The 15,807-nt window shown below is 35.6% G+C and overlaps 1 non-coding gene across 1 annotated transcript; it reads right to left on the bottom strand.

The window, feature by feature from the left end:
- Window positions 1-707: 707 nt before the first annotated feature.
- Window positions 708-814, bottom strand: LOC115031067 (U6 spliceosomal RNA). Its single transcript, XR_003836632.1, has one exon. It is a non-coding gene; the product is annotated as a U6 spliceosomal RNA (small nuclear RNA).
- Window positions 815-15,807: the final 14,993 nt, after the last annotated feature.

Genomic DNA, 15,807 nt, shown 5'->3' on the forward strand with positions numbered 1-15,807 from the left:
CCTTTCATTCTGAGGTAGTGTCTATCCTTTTCTCTGAGATGAGTTTCCTGTAAGCAGCAAAATGTTGGGTCTTGTTTGTGTAGCCAGTTTGTTAGTCTATGTCTTTTTATCGGGGAGTTGAGTCCATTGATATTAAGAGATATTAAGGAAAAGTAATTGTTGTTTCCTGTTATTTTTGTTGTTAAAGTTGGCATTTTGTTCTTGTGGCTGTCTTCTTTTAGGTTTGTTGAGGGATTACCTTCTTGTTGTTTCTAGGGCGTGGTTCCTGTCCTTGTATTGGTTTTTTTCTGTTATTATCCTTTGAAGGGCTGGATTCGTGGAGAGATAATGTGTGAATTTGGTTTTGTCGTGGAATACTTTGGTTTCTCCATCTATGTTAATTGAGAGTTTGGCTGGGTATAGTAGCCTGGGCTGGAATTTGTGTTCTTTTAGTGTCTGTATAACATCCGTCCAGGATCTTCTGGCTTTCATAGTCTCTGGTGAAAAATCTGGTGTAATTCTGATAGGCTTGCCTTTATATGTTACTTGGCCTTTTTCTCTTACTGCTTTTAGTATTCTATCTTTATTTAGAGCATTTGTTGCTCTGATTATTATGTGTCGGGAGGTATTTCTTTTCTGGTCCAGTCTATTTGGAGTTCTGTAGGCTTCTTGTATGTTCATGGGCATCTCTTTCTTTAGATTTGGGAAGTTTTCTTCTATAATTTTGTAAAAATATGGAACGCTTCACGAATTTGCGTGTCATCCTTGCGCAGGGGCCATGCTAATCTTCTCTGTATCGTTCCAATTTTAGTATATGTGCTGCCGAAGCGAGCACCACCTGAATTTTTGATCTTAGCCATTCTGACTGGTGTGAGGGGGAATCTCAAGGTTGTTTTGATTTGCATTTCCCTGATAATTAATCACATTGAACATTTTTTGAAGTGCTCTCAGCCCTTCGCTATTCCTCAGTTGAGAATTATTTGTTTAGTTCTCTACCCCATTTTTAATGGGGTTATTTGAATTTCTGGAGTCCAGCTTCTTGAGTTCTTTGTATATTTTGGAAATTAGTCCCTTATCAGCTTTAGGATTGGTAAAAATCCTTTCCCAATCTGTTGGTGGCCTTTTTGCCTTATTAACATTATCTTTTGCCTGACAGAAGCTTTGCAATTTTATGAGGTCCCATTTGTCAATTCTTGATCTTACAACACAAGCCATTGCTGTTCCGTTCTGGAATTTTGCCCTGTGTCCATTATCTTTAAGGCTTTTCCCCACTTTCTCCTCTATAAATTTCAGTGCCTCTGGTTTTATGTGGAGGTGTTTGATCCACTTAGACTTGAGCTTTTATTTTACTTTAATTTTCGAATTATTTTGGTGTCATTTCAAAAAAAACCCATCTTTTCCAAAGTCAATGATAAATAATACTTTCCCCCTTTTTAGGGGAGGTTAATAGTTTTATGTCTTGAATTTATATTTTTAGTGTACTCTTACTTAATTTCATGTAGAATACAAAGTTGGAGTCTAATTTCATTCCTGTGAGTGTGAATATCTAACTTTTTCAACATTTTATGTGCTTTTTCCAAGTCATAAAATTGACCATATGTGGTAGGATTTCTTTCTGAGCACTCTCCATTGTTCCATCCCTGCCTTGATTTGTATTAGCAGCACACTGCTGTGATCCTGAGGATTTTTGCCTTATGCCTTGAAAACTGAAGTGTAAGAAATTCAAACATGTTCAAATTTCTTAAGAATGTTTTATAAACAAACTGAAATTGAAATAAAAACATATGATCATCTCATTAGATGCTGTAAAGCCTTTGAAAAATTCCAGCACCCCTTTATCTTAAAAGGTCTTGGATAAATCAGAGATTCAAGTCACATACCTAAACATAATAAAAACAATGTACAGCAATACAATTGCCAACATCAAACTACATCGAGAGAATCTTGGAACAATCTCACTAAAATCAGGGACATGACATTTGTGTCCACTCTCTGCCAAGCTATTCCATACAGTAATTGAAGTTCTAGCTAGAGCCATAAGGCAAGAAAAAGAGATTAAGGACCTCACAAAGTAGTACTGCAGAGCAATAATGATAAAAATTTCAAGGTATTGGTAAGGAAACAGACAGTTTGGTCAAAGGAATCAAAGTGAAGAACCAGAAAAAAACCCACCCACCTATGGACACTTGATTCTTTACAATGAAGCCAAAACCATGCAATGGAAAAAGAAAGCTTCTTCAACAAATGGTGCTGGTCTAGCTGGATGTCTGTATTTGGAAGAAAGCAAAGATACCCATATTTTAAACCCTGAACAAAACTGAAGTCCAAGTGGATCAAGAACCTCAACGTAAAACTAGATACAGTAAATCTCATACAGGAAAGAGGGAGGGAGAGGGCAGATGTGGGATGGGAGGTTGCCAGAGGGGTAACCTGGGAGTGGGATATATGGGAAGGAGGGTTGGCAGAGGGGGTGACTGCAAAGTGGGGTATCATTTGAGATGTAAATGGATAGAATGATTACTAGTAATAAGAGGAAAAATTAACAAAAGAGGTGATGGTTAGATAAGAAGCCCCCCCACAAAGATTTTAGTTTAAAAATAATAATAATGGCATCCAGAATTTTGCAGGGAAATGGATGGAATTAGAAAAGATCATCTGAGTGAGGTAATCCAGACCCAAAAGAACATGCATAATATGTACTTACTGACAAGTGAATATTAACCATGAAAGATGATACACCCCACAGATCCAAAGAAGTTAAAAAAAAGAAGGCCCAAGTGAATTCTATTTGTTAATATTTGCTGTGTTTTTTTTTTTCAGAGTTTATGAATCAGAACTTCATTTTCTATAATTTATGTCCAGGTGTTACTTTAATATATTTATTATTAGCAATGTTGGCCTAAAGAGCTTGGAATTGCTCCTTCCACTCAGTATTTGGAAGATTATCTAAAGATTGATGCAACTGTTTTAAACATATATGAAAATTCACTCATCTGGTCTTAAAGGTTTATTTGTTGAGGGGTGTTTATTATTCCTTTCTTCATTAGAGTTTCTATACTTTTGTGTTTCAATTTCTATTTATTGGATTTTTGAGTAGTTTTGTCACTCTCTATTTTCAATTTATAATTGTTCATAATAGTCTTTTGTTTGTATTTCAATGCTTTTAAAGTTGTAATCTCTCCACATTTAGTTATAATATTTCTAATTTTCGGTTGTTCAAGAAAATTCAATTCAAAATTTCCAGGGTCCACTAATAACACCAAAGTCAAAGTATCCAATAAATGAGACATGGAAACTTCGGGTTCCTCTCCTTCCACTCACTCAACAGTGATAATGCTGCCAAGGTTGGCTGCTCCTCAGACACTACCAAGGGTGTGATTGTCCACACTGCCCACTGGTTGTTTTTAAAGTATTTGGTATCATTTGGTATCTGTTGGAACTTTGCAGAATCCAGTTTGGACTATAAAGCTCCCAAAGAGGCACTATTTCCTAAGAATTGCTGACAAGTTAGTGTCATAGGAATATATGAGCAAAGCCAGTTCCTATTCTTCAGTCTGGCTAATTCCATGTGCCTTTCTTGTTATGTAATACAAACTCAGAAGTAAAGACATTTACACAATCTAGCTTACCAAGGCAAAATGTTCAGCTAGTAAGCCAACATGTTTTGAACAGATAATTTGTATAAGTATATTACTTCTCCACTGTTAAGTAAAAATAATACTCAGATTTTATAGTGTTTAGACAACAGTGATTGTTAATCATCTCCATCTTCTGTTAAAAAATTTGATGCCAGCCTGACTCAGAAGTAAGCTGTAGTTAAATGAGTAGTGTACTGAAACCTAAAGAAAAGATAAAAGTTGTGCTTCCTGATATGAACTAATTTTGAGAAGAACTCAGGGAAAACTGAGGGTTAAGAAGATACTTCAAGCTTTTGGTTTCCCTATAGTATGTTAGTAGATTTATGACATCAATCATACTTTAAGTTCAGTGCTAACTCGCTTGTACATATAATGTTGAACTGTTTAAATGATATGAAATAAAGCAATTATAACAATAACTCTACACTGTCATATATTACATATTATATTTTAAAAACCCTCCCCCCGAAAATGCATTCCTTTGGCATATTTAAGTTTCCTAACAAGGGCTAGTAAACTAAATACCAAATCAAAGGATCAGAGGCACCAGAGTGATAGGCTATGAATACAAATACAATCCAAAGTTTATCACTAAAATAATAACATGTTCTAGAATTATTAACTTTGTACCAAAAATAACTGGGCTTCAACTTTGTACTGTTAGGGTACTTCATTGAAATTCTCTAGGGAAGAATCCAGGCATGTAAATTTTCTACTGAAAATTGGATAAGCAAATCTGGTGTAAATAAACTCTTAAGTCTAAGATCATGAGCTTTGTGAATGTGTCAAAAGAGCTTTCTGGGGTGCTGCTCTATCTTTAATTCTGAACACATCAATAATTAAGACACACTGTTTTATGTTCTCTTGGCAAACAGTTCAATGTGGGCATGTCCATTCTATTCTCTATGCATACATTCTCACCATCAATATCTCATTTTCTTTTTCACACATGTCCAATCTGTTCATTAATATCTCTTCACTTCTCTTCGGAAACCTCCCCTTCACTTTCAGCTTAATTATTTGTTTTCTTTATTTGGTTTGATTCTGACAGCAAGGCAGAATCCATTCTAGTTCTGTTTTGATTTCTTTGCAAACCCAATTTCCAGAGGCAGCTCTTCCAACCTGGCTCTTTAAATTGCTTTTGTGTCCTTTGGGTTTGCAATAATTTCATGGTATTTTCACTAACTTGATTTAATAAATTGCCACAATTCCAACATAATAGCTGCTATTTCTTTTTATTTGCTCTTTAATAAAATTTAGCTTTTTGTGGCCAAACTTGTGTTTGAATCTCAGACATAATTTATACCTGGAATCCTCTTGAGATCATGCTTGACCCTGATTCTCAAGTCTGAAGACAAGACAATTTATCAAAAGTGAACATTTCTCATTCCCTTTCCAACAATGGATCTGAATACAGTTGCTGGTAACATTTCTAATGCTCCCTATGCATAGTCACTAAAATTTTAAAACTAGAAGTCCAAGTAACTGGCTTTTGTATTTATGCAGATCAACATACTTGCAGGGAAAGGAAATGTTTCATCCAAAAGTGCATGGATATTACAAGCTGCTTATGAGTTTCCTGAACTACAAAGCAAAGGTACATGACTGTATCTAAATGTCAATATCTTGCATTGCATAATAACATCCAAAGTGGTTTCTGGGTATTTGCATATAATCTAACAATACATCAAATAAGATTTAGATTTAATACACTCCTCCAAAGAGAATCATAGAGAACTTTTATTAAATTGGATGCCTAAAGGAGTAAGCTCTTTCAAATATTTTTTAAGAGGTAGGTAGAAGAGGGCAAATAACTAATGGCTTTTTAAAATGGAAATATAATGTCAAGTAAGAATGGATGGCTATGTTAATGAAGTGAGAGCAAGGAAAATAAACATAAAACCGGTGAACCATATTTTAAGAATAGTTAAGGAAAATACATTAAAGACAATTTCAGCAGATGAGATGAGTCAGAATAAAATACTCATTTCTTGATGTGCAACGGCTTTTTAATACATTTTGATTGTTTTTAAAGTGCATTAAAAAGGTTTTCTTTAAATTCAGAGATACATATGTTTTTAATTTATGAAGATTATGTGACCTTGTCTTTGCCTGTTATGTGACAAAGGGGCCCATTTGCTTCAAGGTAAATATACTACTGAAATCTAAGCAAACATTCAGTGAACACAATAGCCTTTTGTTATGTCACTTGCTAACACAATCTAAATCAAACTTAAAAGTAAGAAATTAAAAAAAAAAAGAATCCTCACTGGGCCTTGTAGAACAGATTTTCATAAATCCAGCTCTCAGGAGGCGGGGTAAGGTGCACTCCCATGCATTGGATGTCAAAAAGGTAAGTTAGTGTCTGTCATATCATCAAGGTGACTTAGCAAGACCACATCTCAAAACAAATAATCAACTTATGGGAATTTTGTGATCTTTGGTTCTCTGTATTTTGCTGCCATGTCAAATGCCATCCATCAATAAACTACGCTTTTCTAAAAGTGTACAGCAGGGAGCTGTTCTGCCAGCCCTCAGCATCAAACTCAGCAATATAGTCCTAATTGTTAATTACATTCTGAATAAACACTCTTCCTCTTTTTAAATAAAATATCATGGGAAATAGCATGATATCTGAGCTGGTGCAGAATATAAAACAGCTACACAAATTAAAAGAAAATATTGTATTCACCAATCCTATGTAAAGACTTTCATAGCGCCTCAAAAGACAAAAATTTTAAAATTCTGTTACTAGAAGCATGTGGAGAGTACACTTTACTGTAAACTATGTTACAATAGCTACATGAATAGCTAGTATATTATACAGTACAAAGTGCTTGAGAGATACAGATAAAAAACATAAGATGTGAGCCGGGCGTGGTGGCGCACGCCTTTAATCCCAGCACTCGGGAGGCAGAGGCAGGCGGATTTCTGAGTTCGAGGCCAGCCTGGTCTACAAAGTGAGTTCCAGGACAGCCAAGGCTACACAGAGAAACCCTGTCTCGAAAAACCAAAAAAAAAAAAAAAAAAAAAAACATAAGATGTGATGCTTGTATATATAAAATATTATGTAATATGTATATATATAATAATATATATATATATATATATTATTTGTGAAAATGAAATCTTGAATTCATTTCCCAGCAACCACATGGTGGCTCACAAACATCTGAAATAGGATCCAATACCCAGTTCTGGTGAGCCTGAAAAGAGCTACAATATACATATATATATATATAATAATTATATATATAATTATTTTTTAAAATACTATTGAAATCACATTCACAGATTTTGGAGAACCAAGAGGCAGTGTAAAGAGATAATATGATATGGAGGATAAGGTCATGTTCTTTGGAGGGTTTAGGAATGAACAGGCTCACTCTGCTGCCCATATCTGTGCATCTTCATAGTAGTGTATGCAGCAAACTCTGTCAGGGACCTTCTCTCAATGTCAGTAGTTAAGAGTTAGCTTTGTGTCATGCATACTTTTTTAATATTTTATCCCTAGTTTATTTTTCTTGTTAACCCTTTGCTGCCCTATTTTATACAACAACAATAACAAAAAAGAAGCAAACTAATTAATCATTTAATTAATTTGGCACAGGGCCACAAAACGTAGCTTTGATTAGTAGTATCTCTCAAGAAAATTATCCATTTCGTTTAGATTTTCCAATTTTGTGACCTATAGGTTTTTGTAGTAAGATCAAATGATTCCTTTGGTTTCCTCGGTGTTTGTTTTATATATATAATCACTATTTTTATTTCTCATTTTGTTAATTTTAATACTGTCTGTGCCTTTTAGTTAATTTGGGTAAAAGCTTGCCTACCTTGTTGATTTTCTCAAAGAACCAATCCAACTTTGCTTTTTTGTACTATTCTCTTTGTTTCTATTTCATTAGTTTTAGCCCTGAGTTTTATTCCTTCCTACTGTCTACTCTTCTTGGGTGTTTGCTACTTTTTCTTCTACAGCTTTCCGGTATGCTGGAAAATCACTACTTATAAGCTCTCACTAGTGTCTTTAAGAAGGAACTTAGTGGTATGAACTTTCCTTTTAGCGCTGCTTTCATTGTGCACCACAAGTTTGGGTATATTATGCTTTCATTTTCATTGTATTCTTTAATTTCTTTATTTCTTCCTTGACCCAGTAGTCACTGAGAAGAAAGTTGTTCTGTTACAATCAATTTGTAGACTTTGTGTTGTTGTTGTTGTTCAGCTTTAATACATGGTGGTCTGATAAGACACAGTGTGTTATTTCAATTTGCTTGTATGTGTTGAATCTTGCTTTTCTACTTAGTTTACAATCAGATTTGGGGAATGTTCAGGAATATGCTAAGAAGGAGTAATATTCTTTGGGATTGGATGAAATGTTGTGTAGATATCTTTTATATCCATTTGAGTTATGATGTAATTCATTCCATTATTTTATTTAGTTTTAGACCTATCCTTCATTGAGAGTGGTGTATTGAACTCTTCCACTACTAATATGTGGGCTTTAGTGTGTAATTAAGTAATGTTTCTTTTAAATATGTGGGTGCTCTTGCATTGGGGGGATAAATATTCAGAATTGAGATGTCATCTTTGTCTATTTTTTCTTTGATGCGTATAAAGTAATGTTTTTCATCTCCATTAATTAATTTTGGTTGAATGTTTATTTTATTCAATATTAGAATGGCTACTCAAGCTTGTGTCTTGTGTCTCTTAGCTTAGATAATCGTTTTCTAGCCCTTTCCTCTGAAGTAAAGTTGATGTCTTAATATTATCATATATATCCTGAATAAAGAAGATTAATGGACATTGTTTTTATATTAATTCTGTTTGTTTTTTTTTTCTTGGGGAATTTAATTGATTGATGTTGAGAGAAATTAATGAAAATAATTGTTAGTAACTGTTATTTTATGGTGTGTGTGTGTGTGTGTCTGTGTAATTTACTGGAGTGAAATTATTTATTTCCTGTATTTTCTTGAGTGTTGCTTATTCCCTTGGGTTGGGCTTTTTCTTCTAGTAACAACTGTAGGGTTGGATTTGTGGATAGATAGTGTTACATTTGAATTTGTCAAGGAATATCATGTTTTCTCCATCAATAATGATTGAACATTTTGCTGTGTAGAGTAGACTGGGCTGACATCTATGGTCTCTTACGGTTTGTAAGATGTCTGTCCAGGATCCTTTGGCTTTTAGAGTCTGTTGAGAAGTCAGGTGTAATTCTGATAGATCTGTCTTTATATGTTACTTGAACTTTTACTCTTGCAGCTTTTTTTAAAACAATTTTTGTATATTTTCTTCATTTGCATTTCAAATGCTATCCCAAAAGTCCCCTATACCCTCACTCCGTCCTGCTCCCCAACCCACCCACTCCCTCTTCCTGTCCCTGGCATTCCCCTGTACTAGAAAATATCAAGTTTGCAAGACCAAGGGGCCTATCTTCCCAATGATGGCCGAGACATGAGCTCTGGTGGTACTGGTTAGTTAATATTGTTGTTCCTCCTATAGGGTTTCAGGCCCCTTCAACTCCTTAGGTACTTTCTCTAGCTCCTCCATTGGGGGGCCCTGTGCTCCACCCAATAGATGATTGTGAGCATCCACTTCTGAATTTGCCAGGCACTGGCATAACCTCACAGGAGACAACTATATTAGGGTCCTGTCAGCAAAATCTTGACAATAGTGTCCTCACAAACCGAATCCAAGAACACATCAAAACAATCATCATGACCAAGTAGGCTACATCCCAGGGATGGAGGGATGGTTTAATATATGGAAATCCATAAACATAATCTACTATATAAACAAACTCAAAGACAAAAACCATATGACCATCTCGTTATTTTGAGAAAGCATTTGACAAAATCTAACACCTCTTTATGATAAAAGCCTTGGGAAGATCAGGATTTCAAGGCACATACCTAAACATAATAAAAGCAATATACTGCAAACCAGTAGCCAACATCAAACTAAATGGAGAGAAACTTGAAGCAATCCCACCAAAATAAGGCACTAGACAAGGCTGTCCACCCTCTCCCTACCTATTCAATATAGTACTCGAAGTCCTAGCCTGAGCAATTAGGCAACCAAAGGAGATCAAGGGGATACAAATTGGAAAGGAAGAAGTCAAAATATCACTATTTGCAGATGACATGATAGTACGCTTAAATTAACCTAAAAATTCCACCAGAGAACTCAGAACCTGATAAATAGCTTCAGTGTAGTAGCTGGATATAAAATTAACTCAAACAAATGAGTGGCCTTTCTCTACACAAAGGATAAACGGGCAGAGAAAGAAATTAGGGAAAAAATACCCTTCACAAATATTCACTAATAATATAAAATACCTTGGTGTGACTCTAACTAAGGAAGTGAAAGATCTGTATGATAAGAACTTCAAGTCTCTGAAGAAAGAAATTGAAGATCTCAGAAGATGGAAAGATCTCTCTTGCAGCTTTTAATATTCTTTCTTTGCTCTATGTGTTTACTTTTTGATTATTATGTGCCAGGAAAAATTTTTGATTCAATCTGTTTAATGTTCTCTAAGTTTCTTGTATATTCATAGGCATTTGTTTTTTAGGTTAGGAAATTTTTCTTCTATGATTATGTTGAAAATATTTTCTGGGCATTTGAGCTGGGAATCTTCTCCTATTATTATTCTTAGATTTGGCCTTTGTATAGTATCCCAGATATCCTGAATGCTTCATGTCAGAAACATCTTATATTTAATATTTTCTTGACTGATGTATCAATTTTTTCTATCACATGTTCTAAGCCTGAAATTCTCTCTTTTGTCCCTTTTATTGTTGTTGCTGTTAGTGGTGGTTGCAGTAATGGTTATGTCTGTAGTTTCTGTTCTCTTCCCTAGTTTTTTCATATCCGGAATTGCCTCAGTGTGTTTTCATTCTTGTTTTTTTTTCCCTTTCATATCTTGAACAGCTCTATTCACCTGTATAATTGCATTTTCCTATGTGTCCTTCAGAAATTTATTCATTTCCTCTTGAAAGGTAATTATCATCTTCATAAGATTGGATTTAAGGAAAAAGAGAAAAAAAACCTCTTTTTTGGCTCTGTAGTCTGTTTGAGACAGCTTTTTAGATTGCTGTCTCCTGTAAGACCCAGGCCTTCACTCAGTGATGCTTACTTGGAGATGCCCCCAGTGAGACACTGAGAAGCAGATCCATGCAAAAGCAAGAGGTTTATTTTCCTGCATGTCAGAGTCGACTTTCAATTAGTCCCTCAAGACGAGTTACTAAAAAAAAAAACAACCCTACATCTGATAGAGGGCTAATATCCAATATATACAAAAAACTCAAGAAGTTAGACTCCTGAGAAACAAATAACCCTATTAAAAATGGGGTACAGAGCTAAATAAAGGATTCTCAATTGAGGAATCCGAAATGGCTGAGAAGCACCTAAAGAAATGTTCAACATCCTTAGGGAAATGCAAATCAAAACAACCCAGAGATTCTACCTCATACGAATCAGAATGGCTAAGATAAAAAAAGTGATATAGCTGTCTCCCAAGAGGCTCTATGATTGCCTGACAAATAAAGAGGTGGATGCACTTAGCCAACCATTGGATGGAGCAGAGGGTCCCCAGTGGAGGAGCTAGAGAAAGGATCCAAGGAGCTGAAGGATTTTGCAGACCCATAGGACGAACAACAATATGAACCAACCAGTACCCCCAGAGCTCCCAGGGACTAAACCACCAACCAAAGAGCACACATGGAGGGACCTATGGCTCTAGCTGCTTATGTAGCAAAGGATGGCCTTGTGGGACATCAAATAGAGGAGAGGTCCTTGGTCCTGTGAAGGATCTATACCCCAGTGTAGGGAAATGTCATGACAGAGAAGCAGGATTGGGTGGGTTGGTGATCAGGGGGAGGGAGGATGGAATAGAGGTTTTCTGAAGGGAAACCAAGAAAAGGGATAACATTTGAAATGTAAATAAAGAAAATATCTAATATTTTTTTTTAAAGAAGGAAACCCAGAATGGCTATTAAAAGGAGTTTTTAATACTTTTTTTTTATAGGCACAGGTTTCATCAGGAAAGATACAGTTCAAACTTATTAGCTAAGCATATTGACCTTAAAATCTATTGGCTAGCAATCATGACATACATTTAAATTCTACCTGGGCTTTTTAGAGGATCCAGTAACAATCAGTCAGTACATTCTGAGAAGTTTTTACTTAGGAATGTCCCTGCAGGTAGAGAATGGAACTTGGCCTAGTCTTGAATCCAGGAAGGAGGGTAGCTGTAAGGAAGTTGTGGGACTGGAAAACCCCTTAGGGTCCCTAATCTTCCTCTCCTCCTTGCTCATGCTCCCTCACTGTGTTCTGCTCTGCTATAGACAGTTTTTTTTCTTTTTGGAGGGGGGTGCTGCAGACCAGCTGGGCCCCTTTGTCTGCGTGGAACGGGTCTCTTGTCTAGGGTGGGCAAAGTGTCGGATGGATTGACAGACAGATGCACACAGGAGAGGTTGTGTAGAATCTGAATGTATTTTGTCAAATCAAGCATCAAACTTTTTATACAGAAGACAATAAGGAAGTTGGGTGACATACCCACAAGGTACAAAGAGGTTACTGGAATCTTACATATGCTCTCTTCAGTCTCTTTTTGGAGGCACTCAGAACTATGAGTTTTCCTCTTAGGAATGCTTTCACTGTATCCCATAAGTTTGGTTATGTGTTGGCTTCATTTTCATTAAGTTCTAAAAAGTCTTTAATTTCTTTCTTTATTTCTCCCTTGACCAAGTTATCATTGATTAGAGTGATGTTCAATTTTCATGTTTATGGGGACTTTGTATTGATCTTGTTGTTATTGAAGACCAGCCTTACTCCTTGGTGATCTGATAGGATGCATAAAATTATTTCAAACTTCTTGTATCTGTTGAGATCTCTTTTGTGACCAATTATATAGTCAATTTTGGAGAAGGTACCATGAGGTCCTGAGAAGAAGGTATATATTTTTTGTTTTTATATTTTTTTTGTTTTAGGATGAAATGTTCTATATATATCTGATTATTCCATTTGGTCCATAACTTCTGTTAGTTTCACTGTGTCTCTGTTTAGTATCTGTTTCCATGATCTGTCCATTGCTGAGAGTGTGGAGTTGAAATCTCCTACTATTTTGTGTTAAGTGTAATGTGTGTTTTGAGTTTTAGTAAAGTTTCTTTTATAAATATGGGTGCCTTTGCATTTGGAGCATAAATGTTCAGAATTGAGAGTTTTTCTTGGTAGATTTTTCCTTTGAAGAGTATGAAATGTCCTTCCTTATTATTTTTGATAACTTTTGGTTGAAAGTTGATTTTCTTTCATATTAGAATGTCTACTCTAGATTGTTTCTTGGGACTGTTTGTTTGGAAATTTTTTTTCCAGCCCTTTACTCTGAGGTAATATCTGTCTTTTTCACTGAGGTGCAATTCCTGTATGCAGAAAAATATTGGGTCCTGTTTATGTGTCCAGTCTTTTAGTCCATGTGTTTATACTGGGGAATTAAGTCCATCAATGTTAATAGGTATTATTGAATAGTGATTGTTGCTTCCTGTTATTTTTGTTATTAGAGGAGGAATTATGTTTGTGTGGCTATCTTCTTTTGGGTTTGTTGAAAGAACATTGCTTTCTGGCCTTTTCTAGGGTATAGTTTCCCTCCTTGTGTTGGAGTTTTCCATCTATTATACTTTATAGGTCTGGAATTGTGGAAAGATATTGTATAAATTTGTTTTTGTCATGGAATATCTTGGCTTCTCCATCTATAATAATTGAGAATTTTGCTGGGTATAATAGCCTGGGCTGGCATTTTTTCTCTCTCAAGGTCTGTGTGACATCTGCCCAGGATCATCTAGCTTTCATAGTCTCAGGTGAGAAATCTGGTGTAATTCTGATAGGTTTGCCTTTATATGTTACTTGACCATTTCCCTTACTGCTTTTTATATTCTTTGTTTTGTCCACTGGGTATTTTGACTATTATGTGATGGCAGGAATTTCTTTTCTGGTCCAATCTATTTGGAGTTCTGTAGGTTTCTTGTTTGCTTATGGGCATCTCTTTAAGTTAGGGAAATTTTCTATAATTTTGTTATAGATATTTATTTACCCTTTAACTTGGGAATCTTTGCTCTCTTCTATACCTATTATGCTTAAGTTTTGTCTTCTCATTGTGTCTTGGATTTTTCTGAATATTTTGGGTCAGGAGCTTTTTGCATTTTGCATTTTTGAGTGTTGTGTCAATGTTTTCTATGGTATCTTCTGCACCTGATATTTTTCTATGTTTTGTATTTTCTTGGTGATGCTTGTATCTATGACTCCTCATCTCTTTCCTAGCTTTTCTATATCCATAGTTTCTCCCTTTCTGATTTCTTTATCATTTCTATTTCCATTTTTAGATTCTGGGTGTTTGTTCTCAATTCTTTGATCTGTTTGGTTGTATTTCCCTGTAATTCTTTAAGGGATTTTTATGATTACTCTTAAAGGGCTTCTACCTGTGTTCTCCTCTATTTCTTTAAAGGGAGTTATGTCCATCTTCAAGTCCTCTACCATCATCATGAGATTTTTAAATCAGTGTCTTGTTTTTCTGGTGTGTTGGTGTATCCAATGCTCACTGTGGTAGGAAAACTGGCTTCTGATGATGCTAAGTAACCTTGGTTTCTGTTGCTTATGTTCTTGCCCTTGCCTCTTGCCATCTGGTTATCTCTGATGTTAGCTCTTCTTGCTGTCTCTGACTATGCCTTGTCCCTTCTGCAAGCCTGTGAGCAGTACTCCTTGGAGGCCAGTTTTCTCTGGGAGGAATTTGGTCTGGAGAGCTGTGTCACAGTGTCAGCTCTGGGGTGGAGAGAAATACCTGAAGGATCTTGTCCCCATCCATTCCTTGATTCCTGTGTCCTGATGTCTCAGGGCATATCCTTCTTGGGCCAGGAATTTGAGCAGAAGTGGTGGTCTTACCTGTTATCACAGGTTTTGTCAACACTCCTGAGAGACCAGCTCTCTCCTGGTGGTATATGGGAATGGAGAGCTATAGCAAAGGATTAGCTCTGGGTGCAGACCCTGTACACGTTTTTAAAATTAGATTACTATTGGTTGGGTTGGTTTTTTTTTTTTTGGTTATCTATTTTCTCAAGTTCTTTTTAAATGTTGGATATAAGCCTTCAATCATATGTGGACTTGGTAAAAATCTTTTCTTATTCTGTAGGCTTTCGGTAACCTTGATAGTATACTTTGCCTTAGAGTACCTTTTAAGTTTCATGAGGTCCCATTTATTAATCATTGATCTTAGTGACTGTTCTGTCAGCAATCTGTTCAGCAAATTTTTTCCTAAACCAATGTGATCAAGGCTGTTTTGTATTTTTTTTTCTGCTATCAAGTTGATTGTGGTTTTAAGTTCATGTCTTTGTTCTATTTGGACTTGAGCTTTGTGCAGTCTAATAATTGTGGTTCTATTTGGATTCCTTCAAATATAAGCATCCAATAAGACTAACACCATTTGTTGAAGATGCTTTTTTTACTGTGTATTTCTGGTCTTTTTTATCAAAATCAGTTATCCATATGTGATCATATTTTTGTCTGGGTCTTCAATTGAATTTTGCTTATGACGGTCCATCTTTATGCCAATACCATGCAGTTTTTATTACTACAGCCCTATAGTACGACATGAAATAAGAGATGGTAATACTGCTAGCAGTTCTTTTATTGTTCAGATTTTTTTTAGATATTCTGAGGTTTTGTTGTTTTTTTTTTTCCAAATGAAGTTGAGTATTGTTATTTCAAAATTTGTAATTAATTGTGTTGGAATTTTACTAAGGACTTTATTCAATCTATAGATTGCTTTTGGAAGGATGGTCACTTTTACTATGTTATTCCTACTAATCTATAAGTGTGCGGGATCTTTCTATCTTCTAATATCTTCTTCAATTCTTCAAGCCCCTCCCCCCTCCCACAGGATTTCTTTCTGTAGCTCTGGTTGTCACTCTGAAGACTAGGCTAGTTTTGAACTTAGAATCCCCCCTGCCTCTACCTCCCAAGTGTTTGGATTAAAAGTGTCCACAACCTCTGCAAAATATAAGTGCAAAAACATTACAGTGGCTGGGATAGGTTTCAGTGTGTAGAGAGGGTTCAAGTGTGAGGACAAGAGTTCATATATACCAAACCCTCATAATTTGAGGTTAGACCTAGGAAATCATCTGTAATCCCAGCCTAAGAAGAAGTGATA

Source organism: Mus caroli, unplaced genomic scaffold (assembly GCF_978045245.1).
Source record: "Mus caroli unplaced genomic scaffold, Mus_caroli_1 scaffold_6, whole genome shotgun sequence".
Classification (NCBI taxonomy): domain Eukaryota; kingdom Metazoa; phylum Chordata; class Mammalia; order Rodentia; family Muridae; genus Mus; species Mus caroli.